This window comes from Tamandua tetradactyla, chromosome 3 (genome assembly GCF_023851605.1).
Source record: "Tamandua tetradactyla isolate mTamTet1 chromosome 3, mTamTet1.pri, whole genome shotgun sequence".
NCBI classification, from domain to species: domain Eukaryota; kingdom Metazoa; phylum Chordata; class Mammalia; order Pilosa; family Myrmecophagidae; genus Tamandua; species Tamandua tetradactyla.
The window spans coordinates 51,195,217-51,215,386 of record NC_135329.1 but is presented as its reverse complement, the minus strand read 5'-3'; the positions used below and the strand labels follow the sequence as shown (position 1 = coordinate 51,215,386).

At 38.0% G+C, this 20,170-nt stretch overlaps 1 long non-coding RNA gene across 2 annotated transcripts in view; it reads right to left on the bottom strand.

The window, feature by feature from the left end:
• LOC143677289 (uncharacterized) overlaps window positions 1-20,170 on the bottom strand; it is a 79,008-nt gene that overhangs the window by 12,437 nt on the left and 46,401 nt on the right. For both annotated transcript variants that reach the window (XR_013172492.1, XR_013172493.1), the window contains one exon: window positions 221-654. This is a non-coding gene — a long non-coding RNA (uncharacterized LOC143677289). The remainder of the gene's footprint in view (window positions 1-220; window positions 655-20,170) is intronic.

Below are 20,170 nucleotides of genomic sequence, written 5' to 3'. Positions count from 1 at the left end.
GAAACCGTCTCGCTGATTTTAGAGGTGTCTTTATGACCAATGCGCAGGACCAGCCTGGCCCTTTCTTTTAGAAAAAGGAATTAGGGAAATGGCGAAAGGCACGCAGCAATCACTCTGTCTGAGAGCAGCGTCCAGCCCACAGCAGTCTGACTTTTCCTCAGGAATGTAGCAGAGACTCGGCCCCAACAACTGGCAGCCGAATCCCGAAGCCTTGTCTCACCTGAGAAATGTTTTCCGCCGGTGCTCCCTTTGTCACAGCTTCAGCAGATTCCCAGCCGTGACAGTTTTGTGCTTCCAACGTGGCTTTCCTGCGAAGCACCAGTGCAGTTTATCAGTCCCTTCGGCGAGGCAGTTGTCAAACCATCGCCCAGATTGCAAAAGGAGATTTGGATTTGGGAAATCTCTCCAGGGCTGCCAGGGGTGCTTGGCACCGCCTGGCGCGACCAGCCACGTCCGAGCTCCATCCAGACTGCTGACCTGGCACTGGCGCTGTGCGCTATAACTCGCTCTCACAGGGAGGCTTTAACTGTCTCTTCCCCAAGCTCAGAGTCCTCACGTCTCTCTAAAATGCATTTTCCTGTGATGCCACTCGACTGACGTCCCGGTCTCCTCTCTGCCAGGGCTCCAGCTACTCAGAGGTTCACAACCCAATCCCTGCAAAAGATGCCAGTTCAAAATTTATTTTATTATTTTTAGCAGAGTGATTACTCCCCAGGCTTCTGCTTACATGGCTGTCTTTTGTTAGTTAAACCAATTAAAATGTTACGAGCATTAAGATATCTGTAAAGATTCTGATGTTTTTTCCGTAAATACCTACCAGCCGAAGTCATTTCATTTTTAAAAAAATAATATAAAAAACAATCCAGGCAACCATTCCCTCATTCCTGTATAACATGTCGTTCTCTTTTAATTTATATGACTTTAAAACTCCATATGGAAAGGATATGGTTGACTCGGGAGACGTGGATTATGAAAATGTAACTGGATAGGAGATTAATAATGCACATTAGAATATGGATTATATTGTGGGAGGAAAGTGAGAGCGACATCAAAAAGCACAGAAGAGTCCAAGGAGACCCGGTTTCCAGTTCCAGACCCAATACTAACTTAACTGCGTGGGTTTGTGCAAATTATTTGGTACTTGAGTTTCTATGTCTTCCCCAGGCTTGCCAGCAGTGAGGCTAGTTGATTTTCAACAATCCATTCCAGTGTCACCTTTCTGATATGTGCTGTTTTTTTTTTCTTAAGCCAAACATTTCTAGTTATAGCTTTTAGTGGTGGTATAACATGGTGATTATAACCACTGAAGGCTCTCAGGCTTCAAATCATGGCTGTGCCCCTTACCAGCTCTGTAACGTGGGCAAATAAGGCAACCGATCAATGCCTCTGTCTCCATATTTATAAGATAGGAAATCATTACCTGTCTGGTGGGCTCGTACGGTTGCTGTGAAAATTAAATGTGTCGATACAGGTGAAGTTGCCCAGACCAATGCTGGGTCCATGGTTCATTCTCAATTAATGTTAGCTACAATCATTCTATTCATGGTCCTAGTTTTACTCCAACAGAAAATGCTCATACAATCTCGCCCTGACTGGAAGCGCATATCTCTTGCTGAATAAATGTGAGAGTCATAGTCTTATTGAGTTGGAATCCAATTGATGCTTGCAAAGCTAAGGATAGGCCTCTGAGTTTAAGAAACTGGTTAACGCAGCAGAATCAGCATTTAATGAGCCTTTACTCTATGCAGGGACATTCTGCCACAAACTTTCTCTCTGTCATCTCCTTTGTTTCAGCGCACCATGTGAAGTGGTTTTCCTTTCAGCAACCATTTAAAATTACCAAGTAAGGTAATGTCAATGTAGAAAAGTTATAAAGTTTGTGAAAAGTGATGGATCCAGGTAGTGGTAAATCCAGAATAAGAACCCAAGAAGACCCATTTCATGTCTACTAAAGGATGAAATCATTCATCACATGAATTACCCAAAGGAAAAGGTTCATTGCAACATGAATGTAGAAATTAAGATGGAGCTTTACAAAGAAGAGAGTATGATATCAACCTTTTTCTCCTTAGCCTTTCTTTTTCCATATTTAATGATGAACGCCAACTTTTTACTGATTCTTCATTCCTAAAAGAGGCTTTGAGTATGGCCTCTCCCAATATTTATATATCAGTTGTGTGTGTGTGGGGGGGGGGGTGTCTCATGGTGATACATACAAATTAGACAAATTAACAAAACTGAATATAAAATCTTTTTTCCCAGAAGGGTTATAATAATTTCACAATTTTTAACTATTTTATTCTCATATATGATTATATGAGTGGGCCCTGAATATAATATGTGATGTGTGATCACTCAACATATGGCTAAAGGGAATGCTGGAGTAATTCAAGGCACTGAGAGTATCAGTAAGTTTGATTTCTTTCTTATATTTTAGATGAAAAAGTTAAACGTGAACATACTTTTTAAACATTTCTTCTTAAATCATATTTGGAACAAGGCTTGCAAATCTAGGAGAATAAGCCAGATTTTATTATATTAAAGTCTACTGTTACTGTTCTCTCTACTTGGTGACTTCTAAACTTCTCCTATTATAATGTTAAAGTCCCAAGTGTGAACCTCTGGTGATAAGTGAAATCAAGAGAAAAAGTACTTATTCAAGCTTGGGCCAGAGCTTAAAAAAGGGGCAGTAGAGTCAGAATCCAGTAAAAGAATGGAAATACTCTGAGTACTTGGATAAGGAAAATTTAATATAAAGAACTGTCAGTTAGTAGAAGCTGGTCAATTACTAAAAGCTGCTAAACAAGACTCTAAGGTACAAGCAGAAGCAAAAGAACAGTTACAACCTCTAGACTGAGGGAGACAGGACAATGAAGGACTTAAATACTAGGAGAGCACCCCCCAAACACACACACACACACACACACACACACACACACACACACACACTCAGAACTGAAATTCCAATGTCTTCAAAGATGGTATGCTACCACAGGCACCCACAGTACGTGGGTGGTGAAAGCTTTTGCTAGGAGATGTGTACAAGCAGCTCTGCAAAAGCAATTCACTGTCACTGGAAAGAGTGACTATGCTGGAGATGGTTGGCAGAAGTAGCCCATCATTGCCAGGAAGTATGGGTAAGCTGGAGTTGTTTGAAGCAGCTGCTAGAAGGAAGAACATGGCCATGGCTGCTGGGATCCCAAATTGAGTACTATTACTACTATTACTACTACTACTACTACTACTGGTACTACTACCAATTACATCGTCATCATTACAATAGTCTTACTGAGGAGAGCCTGGAACTATTAGGGGAGTGTCTTTCAACATTACCCCATGGCATCTATAGATGAAGCTTAATGTGTCTCCAGCTGGCAAAGGAGACACGCTTAGAGCACCCAGCTCCAGTGTTATAAAGCAAGACAAGAAAGGCTGGATTTAGAGCTGAAGGAAAATAAATTGATCTCTGCCATGCTACCTAAAGAAAAACTCCTAAGGAGAAGAGGAAATGAAGATGAACAGAGAGGAGTCACCTCTCGTCACAAGAAAAGTCATATTGTACTGCCAAATTCAGAGACGCTGCATTTCATATATTTTATAAAATGCCTCATTCTCTCCACTAATCTCTCTGACCTTCATTAAATCAAAAGATTATAATGACATGTTCGATATTCTGGTCTCAGTGCCAAACATCTTTTTTCAAATATTAGAAGATGCCTTTTTGTCCATCCTGAGAGTTCTCTTTCCCTTAAATCTCAAATTGCTTTCAAATCATTTCCTGCTAATTCTGAGGATTATTAACTTTACATGTATCCCTTCATGATTTCTTTCCATATTAAGTGCACATGCTGTTACCTTGCTGTGCAACTCTTCTTGATGAGTCCACGTTAGGCAATAACTGCTCTCCCTGTTTTACCTAGGTTCTTTCTATTATTAAAATTATCACCCTGATATTTATTTGCAGGTCTATTTCTCTTGTGGGTCCCTTCAAGAGCAAAGTCTATGTCTTATTTATCTTTGTTTCTTTATACTCTAGTGCTGTGTATCTCAACCTCCGCACTATTGAAATTTGGGTCTAAGAATTCTTTGCTTGGGCAGGAGTTTGGTCAGGAGAGAGGGCACTGTGTTGTGAACCATAGGATGTTTAGCAGCATTCCTGGCTTTACCCACTTTATTCTGGTTGCACCTTTCCAGCTGAGACAACCAAAAGTGATGCTTCCAGACATTGACAAAAGTCCTCTTAGGACAAAAATACCCTGCTTGATAAAACTACCCTGGTCTGATTACTGGATCAGAGTTAATATTTGAAAAAAAAATGCATGTTAAACAAATACCACATTGCACTGGAAGTCTTTAAAAATTACATAAAACATAGGCGTTTGACAATTCATCTATCAATCTATTTCTCTGTGAAAAAATAAACTACAAATTCATTCAATTAATAAATTGAATGAATGTACTGAGCCCTTATTCTGTTCAAGGCATTTTCTATCCCTGAATGGGGAGGTGTAAGCAAAATAAATCCTTGCCCTGACAAAGGTTAGCTGACAAATAAAAGGTGTTTTAGCAGCAACTGCATGCACAAATACACCTGTAAATCCATTTTATAATTCCAGTCAATAATCCATGCATTTCTTAATTCATTTCCCAAGTAATTGTTATCCATACTCTGGGTTGGAAACAGCTATGCCTAGTGCTGGGGATATAAAGCTACATGGGTTGAGAAAACCTAGTAAAAAATGAGTGCAATAAAATTATTTAGTCATTCAATAAATATTTAGGCAGAGTGCTATATAATAGCAGTAAGGTACTGCTACTGTCTCACATAGCCAACAGTCTAGGAATGAAGAGACAGCTACATGAAAAAGAGAAAGGATCCTATAGAAGACCATGGGAGACCAGAACAGGTGCATCTGCTTTAGGCTGAGGGAAAATATTTGTGGTGACTTTAACACATACCCATAAATTCTTTAACACACCTTCCATAAATGTGGAGTCTGATTCACCTCTCCCTGGACACTGACCACAATAAATGATGCAGTTCTAACTAATGGATGGTATTAGAAGTGATGCTGTATAGTCCACCAGGCTATGTCATGAAAGTAACACAGCTTCTTTCTGGCACTCTCTACATGGGGCCTCACTCGTGAAACCTAGCACCATCATGCAAGGAAGTTCAGACCATCAGGCAAGGCCACGTGGTATAGGATCTCTGGTTGTCAATCCCTGCTAAGCTCATAGCCAACAGCCAGCATTAACCACCAGACATGTGAGCTTTCACATGATTCTAGCCTTCCAGTTACCCTGTCTGACGCTAAATGAGAACACAGAGAAGCTACCTTCACCAAGCTCTGCCCAGATTGCAAATCTTGTGACTGAAACAGATGTTGACATTGTTTTAATCCACTGAGTATTGGGGTGGTTTATCACACAACCATATTAACCTTAGCAATAATATGTGTCTTTAATACAAATTTGCACGAGTTGCAGTGGATGCAAAAGCAAGGGCATTATCGAATATATGTTGCATAGTTCAGGAAAGATTTCATGAGATAGTAATATGATGTCTATGTTGAAATATGAATATATGTGTTTAGGTTTCCTGGCTGTAAAAACAAATGCCATGCAAGGGGTTGGCTTAAACAACAAGAATTTATTGGCTCCTGGATGTGGAGTTGTAAGGAAAATAAATTTCTTCCCTAGAAATTCCTCCTAGGTTTTGAGCCCAGGAGAAGTCCAAAATCAAGGCACCAGCAAGGCAATGCTTTCTTCCAGAAGACTGCAGCTTCCTGGTTCCAGATGACAGGCAATCATTGGTCCTTGGCTTGTGTGTCATGTGACAATGCACACAGAAGCCTCCCATGGCTTCTCTGGGTTCTATTGACTCCCAGCTTCTCCTTGTGTCTTTCTCTATATATGTCTGAATTTCCTTTTGCCTATAAAGGACCCCAGTTGTAGGATTAAAACTCATCCTGATTCAGTTTAACTTTAACTGAAGTAACCTCATCAGAAGGTCCTATTTATCATGGTTTCACATCTACTGAATGGATTAATATTCAGGACATGTTTTCCTGAGGTATATAGCTCCAAGCCACCATGACATGCTTCAATCAATATTAGCCAGGGATGGGAGAAATGGCAGGTCAGCAATTTCATGCACAGGGAGGAGTGTAAGCACAGAATTAAAGATGGAATAGTCCATATATTCTGCAAAGTATGAGAATTTTGGCTTGGTATGCACACAAAGAATAGTGTTGGAATGCAATATTTAGCAAAATAAAGCTAGATCCAGATATGGAAAATCCTTTCCAATTATTATTCTGATAAAATATACATAACATAAAATTTATCATTTCAACCATTTGAAAGTGTACAGCTCATGGCCTTTGGTACCTTCACAATACTGTGCAACTGTCACAACTTATCTACGGCAAATCACTTTCATCACATTTGAAGGAAATTCCAAAGCCGTTAAGCAGGCTCTCTCCATTCTCCCCTCCCTCCATCCCCAGGCAACCACTTATCTGTTTTCTGTCTCTATGAATTTGCCTATTCTGGATATTTTATTTAAATAAAATCATACAATACATGTCCTTTTGTGTCTGACTTCTTTCACTTAGCATATTGCTTTCAAGGTTCATCCTTGTTGCAGCATATATCAGTTTTTCATCTGTTTTTATGGTTGGATAATATTCCATTGTAGGTAATACTTCATTCTGCTTATCCACCCATTACCAGACGTGTTTAATGGTTACATTTACATTTTGGCTATTGTGAACAGTGCTGCAATAAACATTCTTGTACACAGGGGGTTTTTGTTTGAACCCCTGTTTTCAATCCTTGGGGGAACATAACTACCCATGGAATTGCTAGGTTGTATGGTAATTCTATGTTTAACTCATTGAGAAACTACCAAATTGTTTTTTCCCACAGCAGCTGCACCATTTCACATCCCCACCAGCAATATATAAGGGTTCCAATTTCTCCAAATCTTTGTCAACACTCGTTGTTTTCCTTTGTAAAACTTAAATCCCTACTTGTTTTGGTTTGCTACAGTTGACAAAATGCATTATACCAGAAATGGTTTGGCTTTTACAATGATTTATTAACTTATAAGCTTACAGTTCTGTGGCAGTGAAAATGTCCAAATCAAGGTATCACCAGAGTGATACCTGTACTCTGAAGACAGGCTGTCAGCAATCCTCAGCAACCTTGCCACATGGCAAGGTACATGGCAAATCTGCTGGTCTCTTCCTTCTCTCCCGAGTTCCATTGCTTTTGGTTCTGGCTTCTTTCTCAGATTCTGTGTCTTTTTCTTTCTGTCTTCTGTATACATATATATTTTTCTTATTTCTTTTCTTAATTTTTTTTATTTTGTCTTTTGTATATTTTTGTCTGTTTTTCATCTTTTTATAAAGGATTAAAATCCACCTGGGGCATGCCTCAACTGAAATAACCTAATCTAAAGCTTCCACCCACAATAAGTTTATACCCACTGGAATGGATTAGCTTTAAGAACATGATCTTTTCTGGATATATATAACATCTCCAAACCATCACACTGCTACTGGGTGTAAAACAGTATCTCATTGTAGTTCTGATTTTCATTTCCCGAATGACTAATGATAGTGAGCATCTATTCATGTGTTTATTGACCATCTATAGTTTGTCTTTGGAAGTTGTTTAAGGAAAATCTTTTATGTCATACTCTGGGGTTTGAAAATTATTCTGTGAACTATGGGAAGCCATTCAACATTGCATGATCACAAACAGATTTAAAATTCAGAAAAACCAAAATGGTGGCAATATGGAGGACTCCTTGTAAGGAGAATGAGACTAGAAATGAAGGCAGGTCATTTAGAAGATTTGTGTGCAGTAACTCAAAGTCTCAAGGAGTGCAGTACTGAGTGGTTTAACTGTTTACAGTTTTATTCTCCTCTTCCCTTCTTCTTGCTTCAAATATTTCTGCAACCATACTGGTTATTTATTTCATTTGGTAGTTTTGAGAAAGATTTTTTTCTAGGAGTCACAGAAGCCTGAATGAGAATGGTGTTTCATCTTTTAGCTCCCCTAAACAATCAGAGATGTGTCTCAATTTTCATTTGCCTTGGTCAAATAATATGCAAAATTTCACAGCTTAGAGAATAAAACTGTCACAGTAAAAATTAAATGCCACCTAGTCTATTTTGCAGAAATGCAATAATTCTCTTTCCAAATGATATGAAACAATGAAAGAGATGATCTTTCATATCACATGTTTACATTTCTCATTTCTACCTCTGTATAAATAAGCAGGGAATCATTAACTTGCCATTCTTCAGGGAAAAAAAGAATTTTGTCAATGCCCTGTGCTAAAGCTCAACGTGACAGCTCATTCCCTATGTATTAATCTTTCAAGCATTCTCATTTTTGAGATATCCAGAGTAATTTAAAACATTTCTATGTTATTCACTTTACAAAATGGCATCATTGCTGTATTCTAATTATTTGGTAATAAATGTTTACTGAAGAACTTTAAAAAATTAAAACCATTGATAATCCTCTCAGTCAGAGACAACCACTGCCACATTTCTGTGTATTTTCTTAAAGATAAACAGGTAGAGGGAGTCAGGGATACATAGAAATGCAGGTGTACATTAAATATAGATACAGGGATATTAATTTATGTGATTTTTATACTTCTTTCTTTTTCCCACTTTCTTTTTGTTTTCTTCTTCTCATCTTCATTGACTTTTTGGCTCATCCCTGGATATCACAGACTCTTGTCAAATCTCCTAGTTGAGCCTGTGTGCACTCTAAGCCTTCAGATGTAAAGTGTAAGCTCCGGGAGGCCAGGGACCAGAGTGGTGTACGTTAACCTCCTCTCAGCAATGAGATGAGCACTGATCCTGTTGTAGAGCTGAGCAAAGTCATTGCCAATCACATGATAACCCCAAATCCCCCCCAATTTTCTCCATCTCCAGTGCATAATCACAGTAAGCTACCAAAGCCGCTACACAGTCAATCTGGCAAAACACTTATCTTGTGCTGCTGCTTTTTTTTTCTTTTCTACCATTCCTCTTGACCCTTTTTCTACTTGTTTTCTCTCTTTCTGTGATTGTGGAGCCTTACATGGAGAAACAGTACAGAAGGGGGAACCACACAGTCTGATCCAAAATTGGTGCTTTTGTAATTTAGATAGCAGTAGCATAATTTGTGATTATCATGAACCTCAGTCAGTTGAAATAAATTACTTTTTTCTTTCAGTTCATATTATGATTGTTATTTTCCATACTGTGAGAAGACCTTTTTTACAAAGTAGATGATACTGAAGTCTGACCCACTATCACTTAAATAAAACCATATAGATAGTTAGAAAATATAGGTTTAAGTCCCAGCTCTACTACATGCTAATCTTATGACTTTTGACATATTGCTTCAACTATGTAAACCAGTTTCCTCGTCTGCAAAATGGAAGATAATAACACTCAGCACACAGGGCTATGACAAAGATTAAACGAGGAAATAGATGCAAAGCCCCCGGACCAGAGTCCAGCTCATAATAAACGCTTTTGGCAAACAGTTACTGGGCCCTATGCATTTTTTTAAACTAAATCTGTTCCCTCACTTAAAAATAGAAAATAAATGCCTTTCCTTTTTGTAAATGTGATTTCACTTCCCTCACTAATCAATCCTCTCAAGAAGGCAGAATAGTTCTATAGCTTGAACAAAATGAACTAACACTTGCAAATGAGCTTCATAAAATGTAAGAGTACACAATAAAAATTAGTGCAAATAATCAGGTAATGAAAGTACAAAAGCATGGTGAATAGTTACAACCTATGACCGTTCTATTCCATTTTCCTTCTTTTACCATCAGTTGGAATTAGGCCTAATGAAAATTCTAAAATGCAGCAAAAATATTTCAGTCTAGTAATTCTATCTTTCATAGATACAAATGCTCTCAGTATTTATGAAATTGCCTTGTGAAGATAGGATAAATGAACTAGGTGTTTGCAAAAATAAAAAAAAAAAAAAAAAACGGTGGCTATTTCAAATGCTATCAAAAGCTGTCCTGAAGGAAAAGTTCAGAGTATCCTTCCTCCATGTATTTATTCTATTTCCAAGACTGTGGCACCTTGGAGCAGGATGCACCTTCTAATAAAAAGGCAAGTGCATCTGAACATTTGCCTTGGAGATAAGAAGTGTAGACCTGCAGACTGAGTTCCTGGGCGGCCAAAGACAGGGCCTCTTGATATCACAGCTCAGAAGCTGAATTCTGCCCTTGAAATGACCTGTTTTTTTTCCAACCTCCCTCATTCTCATTCAGTTATCGCCTGCTCTTAGATTCTTCACTGCCAGCATCCATGCATATCTGTTAGCTCTGGGTAAACTTTCAAGGGACACAGGATGGACTTTTTTCCTCCAGGGTTCCAAGGCAGATTCAGAAGAGATGAAAAAAGCCATTGAATGTTAAATGAAGAAATTAATGTGGCAAAGCTAGGAATCCTTAGAATTGGGAGTTGAGATACAACCGCCTGCATTTAATTTTCAATGGGTTGTTTTCTTTGTGCCTTCCCCCAATCTGAAATCAGATGCAGATAAAAAAAAATCCTGAGCACAGACTATTTCACCAGTACTGCGAAAGGAATCCTGGCGTGGGCTACTTCATAATATTTTAACAAGAACAATGCAAGGTATTTATAACTGTGTGTGTGTGTGTGTGTGTGTGTGCACATGTTAGATATGAGTAAACCAAGAATCAAAGAGTTTAAGCAAAGTGTCCAACTTTACACAGCTAAGAAGTAGAAAAACTGGGATTGAAGTTCAGATGATCTGGCTCTAAGCCTGTATGTAAATTTACAGACACTTTGGCTATTTCATAGCTTTGCATCACCGATCTTAGAAGGGAATTGCTTTTAGTTTCCTTTTTAATTATTTCATATCTATTGACCTGATGTGCTTTCTCATTTCCCTCCCTGCATTAGAAATGAGAAGAAATTGAAGCAACTTATTGTGATTCATTTGTACCATTCTATCACAATCCTTGCAAAATTCAATTACTAAAATCATTTCAATTTCTTAAATATACAAGCCAATGAAAGTGACCTGTATCATGGGTATGTATGTATAGAATCAAAGGTCTCATGCAAAATTATTATCACCCTTGTAGTTTCAGGGAATAGCTCTTAAAATGATATTGCTTCCTTATAACTTTAAAGAGATTATTTTGCCTCCTTTCAAGCGGACAGGTTCTTCATGTGAAGTGCAACTTTTGAATTCCACCTCTGCAGAAAGCGCATCTGTTCCTCTGCAAAAAACAGCAGGGCACATCTTGAGACCCCCATGTGTGCCGGGCTCCTTGGCTGAACGAGACACCCCACGGGCACTCACAAAACACTTCCCGACTTGTTGACTGCAACCTGTCCCTGTTACAGCTAAGATTTAAGATGTTTATATTTTGCTTCCTGTGATAATGTTGTTCTTCCCTCTCCACCCTTTTTTTCTAGGATTAAAAAAGAAATCTCTTCGAAGAAAAATTAAAGCATTCTGCTGATTCTCATCAGTCTCCTCTGAAGCAAGACCCTCATTGCTTTTCACAAATGGACAGACTTTGTGAGAGAGTAGCAGCATTTGCTTTCCAAGTGAGGCAATGACCAGCATGTGTCCATATTGGTCCCTGCCCTTTCTCCAGGACACCCCATCCTTATCTCCTTTTTACCTAATGCTACAGCTGAAGCAGGATGCCATGTATGATTTCCCCGTTCCCAACTCTTAAGAGGATAAAAAGATTAGATACAAGTCTTGCTTCATTCTCTCAGAAAAGTCACAAGTACCATTGTTTTATGTACTCATTCTGTCATTCGGTACATATGAGGTATTTCTTCTGGGCCAGGCTTAGCAATGCTTAAATTATGTGGCCACAGTGCTCAGAAAAACTCCCCAGTCTAGTAAGAGGAGCAGGCATGCACATAAATTCTAATGGGAGACATGGTATTTCTTTCATGCTTCTCTGACCTTCATCCCATAGGAGCATGGCGATGAGAGCAGTTCAAACATCTCAAACCAATGGGTCACATGAATGCCAAGTGTTCCTGGGGGGGGGGGGGGTGGCGTGGGAGAGCAAGCTGTCACTAGACCTTGCATGAAAGCCTGGCAGTCCTGGCATTCCATGAGCAGATGCAGGGTGCCAATGAATTGACCCGGTAAGAAACGTTCTAGAAAGCAAGGAAGAAAAGCATCTCAAAAATCAAGAGTGAGTCAACCATGTCAGCTGCCCTGGAGAAGTTGAGAAGTTGGGGCATGTGCCCACCATTGTTTCTTGCATTTGGGAGTCCCTGGGCAATCTCATCTTAATGTTAGAGAGGGAGTGAGAATGATAGGATACAAGAATGGTAGAGAAGAAAGTAGCATGGGCCACAGCTGCTGGATATCTGAGGGAGAGGACAAATTGCAACAAATGGTTGAAAAATGACTTGAAATTGAGGAAGAAGCAATGAGTAAGCTTCATGCTTTCCAGGAGTTTGGCACTAAACCAAGAATGAAGAAATTGCAACTGGAATACAAGGTATATTTGGAAGGAAAGCATGTTTTTTAAGGAGTGAAACAAGGAGACGGAGGACCCTTGAACATGCTTGTGGACTGAGAGGCAGGAGCCTCTGAGAAGAGAGACCAGTGAAAGGAGGATGAGTGGGTAATTAATGAACAGGCGTGGATGGGGCCAAGGGCAAGGTAGGAGTAAAGGAGAGTGATTCGGGTTTGCTTTATTCACTTATTCATCCATTCATTCATTTTACTGTACACAAGGCAGAAGAAGCTAAGACTGGAAGAAAACAATGATGCATGTGAAGGAAGAACAGGGACAGGGCCCCCTGAGGACTCATCCCTGGAGATGGACAACATGTCCTCAGAGAAGTCAGGCTCTCTAGAGGGAGGCTGTGCTGAGGCTATTTTCACTGGGGAGCAAAATCACTTGTACAGAGCAGAAGCAAGAGGTAGAACATCCTTCTTTCTTTTCTTCCCTTCCTTCCTCTCTCCCTCTCCCCTACCTTCCTTCTTTTTTCCTTCCTTCCTGTCTTCCTTCTGCACTTACCCTCTCTTTCTCATGTTCTTTCTCTTCCCAATCTGTATAATTAAAAAGTTTAAACTCTGAACTAAAAAGCACTCTACCAAAGTGGCCTGAATCAAGGGAGATCTCTAATTCAATTTTGAACTATTTAAAGTCAGTTCAGGGAGTAACTTAATTATCTGGAAAAGTTCTTGTTCATCAGTTTTAGGAAGTAGTCACATCAGTTTGCTGAACACTGTGTATGTGGGGGCGGGGGGGGGGAGGGTGTAGCACAGGGATACTCTAGAATAACTATTCATTCCTTTCCAATCCTGACCCCTGGAGCATGTCCAAAGCCCCAGGTCCCCCGCTTCATGGAATCCCTACCCTGTTTGACTCCCTCCTACCCCTTATCATCTCTGGGGCCTGAATTCCTCAAAGGCCATTCCTGGATCCACTCCTTGCCCCCTACCCACAGCCAGGGCTGGTCCCAATGACTGTCTAAGTCAGCACCATGCTTTCCTCCAGGCCCTCCCTGCCCCAAACACACAGCCTAGAAAGTCGATAGCATAATCATTTTAAAGTATAGGGTGGTTATTCTCTTCCTTAATTATTTTGGTCACACTGCATGTGCTTTGACTCATGTTACAAATGCAATTCTGATGACTAATTGGTCAAAGACTTTTGTACATACTTTAATTATCTTTTGAAATAGATCAAATCCAGTCAAGTTTTTAGAAGACACTGTTTCAGTATACATTTCAGTTAAAATTACTGTGTGGTTTCAGTTTCAGTTGATGGTTTTGCAAATTAATGTGGTTCAGTTCAGTTTAGGGTTCACGGTTTGGGTCAGGTCAAGACCCTTAAAGCATTCCTAGATAAGGTGATGATATTCATTTCTTATAATAATAATGCTGAAGACAGACATGAAAATAACCCTTTGCTTCAACTCCATGGTTCTTGTAAAAGTACAAATGAAAGATCTCTGAGAGAGTTTAAATTATCACACGACCAAAGCTTATTTATGCACAAACTACAATGGTGCATGTGTGTGCTGGGGTGAACGGTGGAGTATCACGCTAAAATAAGTAGATATAAGGTCATTGTCTGAGACAACACTCAGGCAGCTTCCTTTTAGAGAAACACGGTATGTGATATTCAAATAACTTCTCTCACCTGGCTTACGTTGTGGAAAAGAGATGCCATGGGTATTTCCCTTTGAAAAACTGAAACCTTCTCTTTGTATTTTTGCTGAAATACCCTTTGAAGAACAAGATTTTATTTCTTTTTGATTGTATAGCAACATTACCAAACAACATATGAGAGTCTTTAGAATGATCGTGTGTGGGCAATTGTGATATTTCTCATTAGGAGCCTGAGGACCCACGTGCTTCATTCTCAGAGCTGTGTAATGTTCCAGGACAATGCCTGAACAACTAAATTTATTAAAAGGGAATATCAGTCTTTATCTGAATCTTTCAAAAAGCAAATATATAGTCCCCAGCAGAGATTCTTAAAATTCCATTTCCTTTCCTTCCTTTTCCTTCCCTTCTCTTCTCTTCCCTTCCCTTTCTTTTCTCTTTTCTTTCATGTTTTGCTTAAAGCACACAACTACTCTAATACCTCTTCTAGAACTACTTCTCTTCCTGTGCTCCCCACACCTCAGGAAACTTCTCTCCAATCTACACAGGAATATTTTCCTTTTCCCCTCCTTTTTTTTTCAACTCCATCAGCACATAATTATGTTAATCGCCTTAGTCTCTAGCCTAAATCTTTTCTTTTTATTTGTCTCCCTCTCTCCACTATTCTAATTTTGACCTTCTCCCATCCCTCATCCTCCAAAATAATGCTCAAAAAATAAAAATAAACCGGGATCAGGGTAAGTCACAACACCTTCCTGGGGAGAGGAGCTGTTGGAACAAGGAAAAGAAAGGAGAACTCTGTGACCACATGCATATTAAAAATGCTTATCCCAGAAAAAAAGAAAAAAAAATGTATCCAAAAAGCAAAATGGAATGTGAGAAAAAGGGAGAAAGTTGAAAAAAAAGACTGAAGAGTCAGTTCATGGGGACCCACGTTTGGTAAATGTGAGATAAAGAACAAGCAGAAAGCTTTGCCAACAAGTGTTGTTGGGGCTGGTTGGAGAGTGGAGGCCTCAGTGACAAAGCCCGAAGAAAGTTACTAAAGAGAAGATGATGCATATACAGACTCACGGAAAAGAGTCTTGCATAGGGAGTGAGATTTTTTTTTAAAGGTACCTTTTATTCAAATACCATGGCAGGATTTAAGCCACTGATGTCATCGACAAAAGAAGATGGTAAGTAGCTAAGAAAATAAGGATTCTTCCTCAAAGCATCAATAGTGAACTGATCCACTGGATCAGGAGCGAAATCCAATAGCATCTATGCCCTAGGCTTTTATACATGAGATGGAATACAGCTAAGACAAGTGAGATTTTGAAAAGAATTGGTCACATGCCTAAATATTGTCGGTTGCTTATTTAGATCTTTTTCCCTCCAAAAGAAATTTGTTTGATGAACATTAGATATGAGCTCTTTAGGGCAAGAAACTCTTTTATCTTTCTTTGCCCAACTAGAATGCCCAGTATACAGCAAGTGCTCAATAAATGTTTATTGAATGGAATAACATTCCAAAATGACAGTTTGGCCAAGCCTTGCTCAACCTAGGTGCCACTCAGGCTGATGGCAGTGAGGTGGATGGAGAAGTGGATGTGCTAGGGCAATGAAGGTAGAACTCCTACTTCATGACTTCGAGTGCAGCCATGAAAAGGAATGCTACATGTAGCAGTTACATTACAGTAGATTAAGAGTTGCATACAGACATCTTATCTTTTATTTTGTAGGGAATAAAAAGTTTATTCTGAAGTTCATACAGCAAAAAGAAGGAAAAATCAAACATCTTTCTCAATCTTATAAGGTACGTATTTTTACCCTTATTTCACATGCACAAACTTGATGTTCAGATTTTTAATAATTTAATCAAGGTCATGCAGAACATGGGTGGAATCTGAACTTCAACCCAAGTCAGCACAGTGTCTAACTCAAAGCAAGGGGTCCCCTAAAGGTGAGTCTACTGGCCTTCTGCCCTTAAATGTATAGGGGGGAAAGGCAGGACGATAAAGATGGTTATCTGTTCATAACGAAGCCACAAAGAGAAAAATTTTCACAAAATATACAAAGACACACGTTTAAATTTCTCCAGAAAAGTTACAAAAATAATTACACAAACAAAATATATATATATATATATATATATATATAAATTAAAGATACATGTGCAATTGGCAAATCAATAGCAAACTATTGATAGTAGTTATTTGGCAGAATGTAAAAGAACTAAAAGGTTTTAAAAAGAATAGAAAATAGACTAAGAACCCACTCAGTAACTGTGTTTCTCCTCTAAAATTAGCAATAGTAGGATGCATCTCACCCAGGCCGGAGGGTTGAGGAAAATGAGTTCTGGAAATATCTTGGCTCTGCTCCAGGGGACTCTGGAAGGATAAAGGAGTTATTGATCTCTACTCCCTTCTCTGGACTGTGGGCGTCTGCTTAGAAAAGGACAGTTCATTTTAAGTCTTTTCAGCCAAGATCAGGACTACATGCCAACATTCAGAAGAGATAAGACAGTCGGGGCTAGAATTTACCAGATTTAGGCCATTCGGTGAACTAAAGGTGCAAATAAAGAAGGAAAGCGAAGAAAAATATCTATGAGTAGATCTAATCTTCAGACTGTGAAATGCTTCTTAAAAATCACCTCAGGTTGGTATATTAGCTAGTTCCATCTCCCTACCCCATATTATCAACAGCCATTCCAGCATGAAAAATTTAGAATGTCCGTAGTTCAAATACCCCCCCAAAAGTGGAAGAAAGATCAACAGTGAAGGTGGAATTATACAGAGAAGGCAGGGTTTAACAAATGAATATGATTGCTGAATCATTAAACTGATGTTTCTTTTAGTCTCTGGTATCTTAGAGCAGCTAGAAGTGAAAACCTAAAATTGTGCAATTATAACCCATACCAAACTCTGAAATCTGTTCTACAACTAATTGTGGTTCGGTGCTTTGAAATTTATTGCTTTTTTGTATATTCGTTATTTTTCACAAAGAAAGAAAAAAATCGATTGTGGTGATAAAAAAAAATATTTATTCCTTCTAGCCTCCTATGTTCTGGAACAGTGAGAAGGAAAAATTTGAGAGGATGGTAGGTAGCCCATGACAAACTCTGGGATCTGTCCTGTAACTACTTGTTGAAGAGTGTTTTGAAAACTATTGCTTTTTCCTTTCTTTGCTTTGTATATATGCTATATTATACAACAAAAAAATAGTCATCCCTGGTTGAAAGTGAAGGAACAGGTATCTTTATGGAAGCCATGATGAGCATTCAAAGTTATTGACAGAATTATTTCTAAGGGACAAATAGAGAATGGGAAATGTCACTGGATTTTGTAGTTTTTTTTGATTTTGTAGTTTTGAAATTTTGTAGACTTGGAGAATAAGATGAATGTTTTTCTGGCTGATCAGTTTAAGAATAAATTTCTGATTAGACATAAGTCTCTGTACTTAAAGGCATCATATATTTTTTATCTTGAAGTTCAAATTTAAATATATTAGCGCTTTCTCTTTAATCCTTTTTCTCAAACTGGCTTTATTGAGACATGATTCACAATAAAATACATGTCTTCAAAGTGGACAATTCAGTGATTTTTAGTATATTCACATAGTTTTGCACACCACCTAAAACCAGAATATTTTAATCACCTGAAAAAGAAATTCATCAGCAGACACACTCCATTCTCCCCTTCTCCCAGTCTTTAGCAACCACTGCTAACTTTCTCCTACTATGAAGATTCTTATTATGGGCATTTCATATCATGGGCTTGTATGATATATGATCAATTGTGCCTGGTTCCTTGCACATAATATTTTTAAGGTTCATCGGCATGGCTCAGTTCTTTATTTCTTTTTATTGTCAAATGATATTCCATATTGTTGATGTGTCATATTTTGCTTATTCCCTGAAATTGATGGATATTTGGATTTTTTCCACTTCTTGACTATAATGAATAATGCTCCTATGAACATTCATGAACAAATTTTTGTTTGGAAACTTGTTTTCAATTTTTTTGGGTGTAAAACTTTAGGAGTAGAATACAATTAAGATTCTATAGTTGAATATAATTAGTAGTATATAACTAGGGATTATATGGTAACTGTATGTTTGACTTTATGAAGAACTGCCAAATTGTTTTCCAAAGTAGCTGCATTATTGTGCATTCCATTCAACAATATATAAGTGTTCCTATTATCCACATCCTTGACAACACTTGTTATTATCCATCTTTCTTTAATTATTGCAGCCATTCTAGTGGGCATGGTGGTATCCGACTGTGCTTTTCACTTACTTTTCTTAACAACTAAAGATCTTTTCAAGTTCTTTTGGCCACTTGTGTATCTTCTATGAAGAATTTTTTTCAAATCCTTTCTTCTATTTTATAAACTTCAGTTATTTGTATCTTTATTGCTGAGTTGTAAGTGTAATTTATATATTCAGAATATGTCTTATCAGATAAGTGATTTGCAAATAATTTCTCCATTCTATGAATTATCTTTTCCATTTCTTAATGGTATTGCCTACAATGAAAGTCTTTAATTTAGATGTTGGAGAATATAGCTTTTGTTTTTGTTTTTGTTGCATTGGTTTTTGCTGTGCATTGACTAAAACAAAGTCAAATGTTTGACTCCTAAATTTCCTTCTAAAAGTTTTATATTTTTAACTCTCATGTTTAGGTGTAATTTGAGTTAAGTTTTGTGTCTGGTGTATAGTACAGGTCCAAAGTCATTCTTTTGCATGTGAATATCCAGTTGTCCAGCACCATTTATTGAAGAGATTATTTCGCCATTGAATTGTCCTGGCAGACTTGTCAAAGATCACTCGGCCCTGAATGTAAGAGTGGATTTCTGAGCTATCAAATCTCTATTCCATTTATCTACATGTCTGTCCTTATGCCAATACCACACTGCCTTGAGCAATGTAGCTTTCTAGCAAGTTTTGAAATCGGAAAGTATGAGTCCTATAACTTTGTTCTTTTTCACAATTGTTTTGGCTGTTTTGGTTGCCTTGAATTTCCACAAATATTTTAGAATCAGCTTGTCCATTTCTGCATTTTAAAAAAGGCAATTGTAATTTTTACGAAGAGTATGTTGAATATGTGCACAATTTGGGAAGTATTGAGATTTTAACCTTATCAAGTGTCACAAATCATAAAAATAGAATGTATTTCCATTTGTTTAAGCTTTCTTTAATTTTTTAACAGTGTTTTATTATTTTTAATTTATAAATCTTGCACTTCTTTTGTTAACTTTATTCCTAAGTGTTCGCTTGGATGCTGTTACAATAGAATTATTTATCTTAATTTCATTTTTGAATTGTTCATTGTTGGTGGAGAAGAATACAAATGATTTTTGTATATTGTATGACGCAACTTTTCTGAACTCATGTGTGTATGTATTTGTGCGTGTGTGTGTGTTTGTGTGTGTGTGTGTGTTTTCCTTGGATGTTTTATATATGAAACTGTCATTTGCCACCTACTAATAATTTTAAATTTTTCTTTCCAATGTGGATGCTTGTTTGTGCCTAATCGCCATGGGTTAAAACCTCCATACAATGTCAGATAAAATGGCCAGAATTGACATCCTTCTTATTCTTATCTTAGGGGAAAGCTTTCAGTCTTTCATAAGTACATGACATTGGCTAAGACTTTTTCATAGAGCCTTTACCATGTTCAGGAATTCCCATTCTGTTACTAGTTTGATGAGCGTTTTTGTCGTGAAATGGTGTTTAAATAATGCCAATCACTTTTTCTGCATCTTTTGAGATAATTGCATAGTTTTTGTCCTTCCTTCTATTAATATGATATATTGCATTAATTATTACTGTTATATTGTACCAATCTTGCATTCCTAGGATAGATTCCATTAGGTCATGGTCTGTAATTCTTTTTATAGGTTGCTGAATGCATTGCTGTTATTTTGTTGATAGTTTTTATTTCTTTATTCATATGGCATATTGGGCTGTAGTTTTCTTTCAGGGGGGGAAATCTTTGTCTTATTTTGGTTTCAGGGA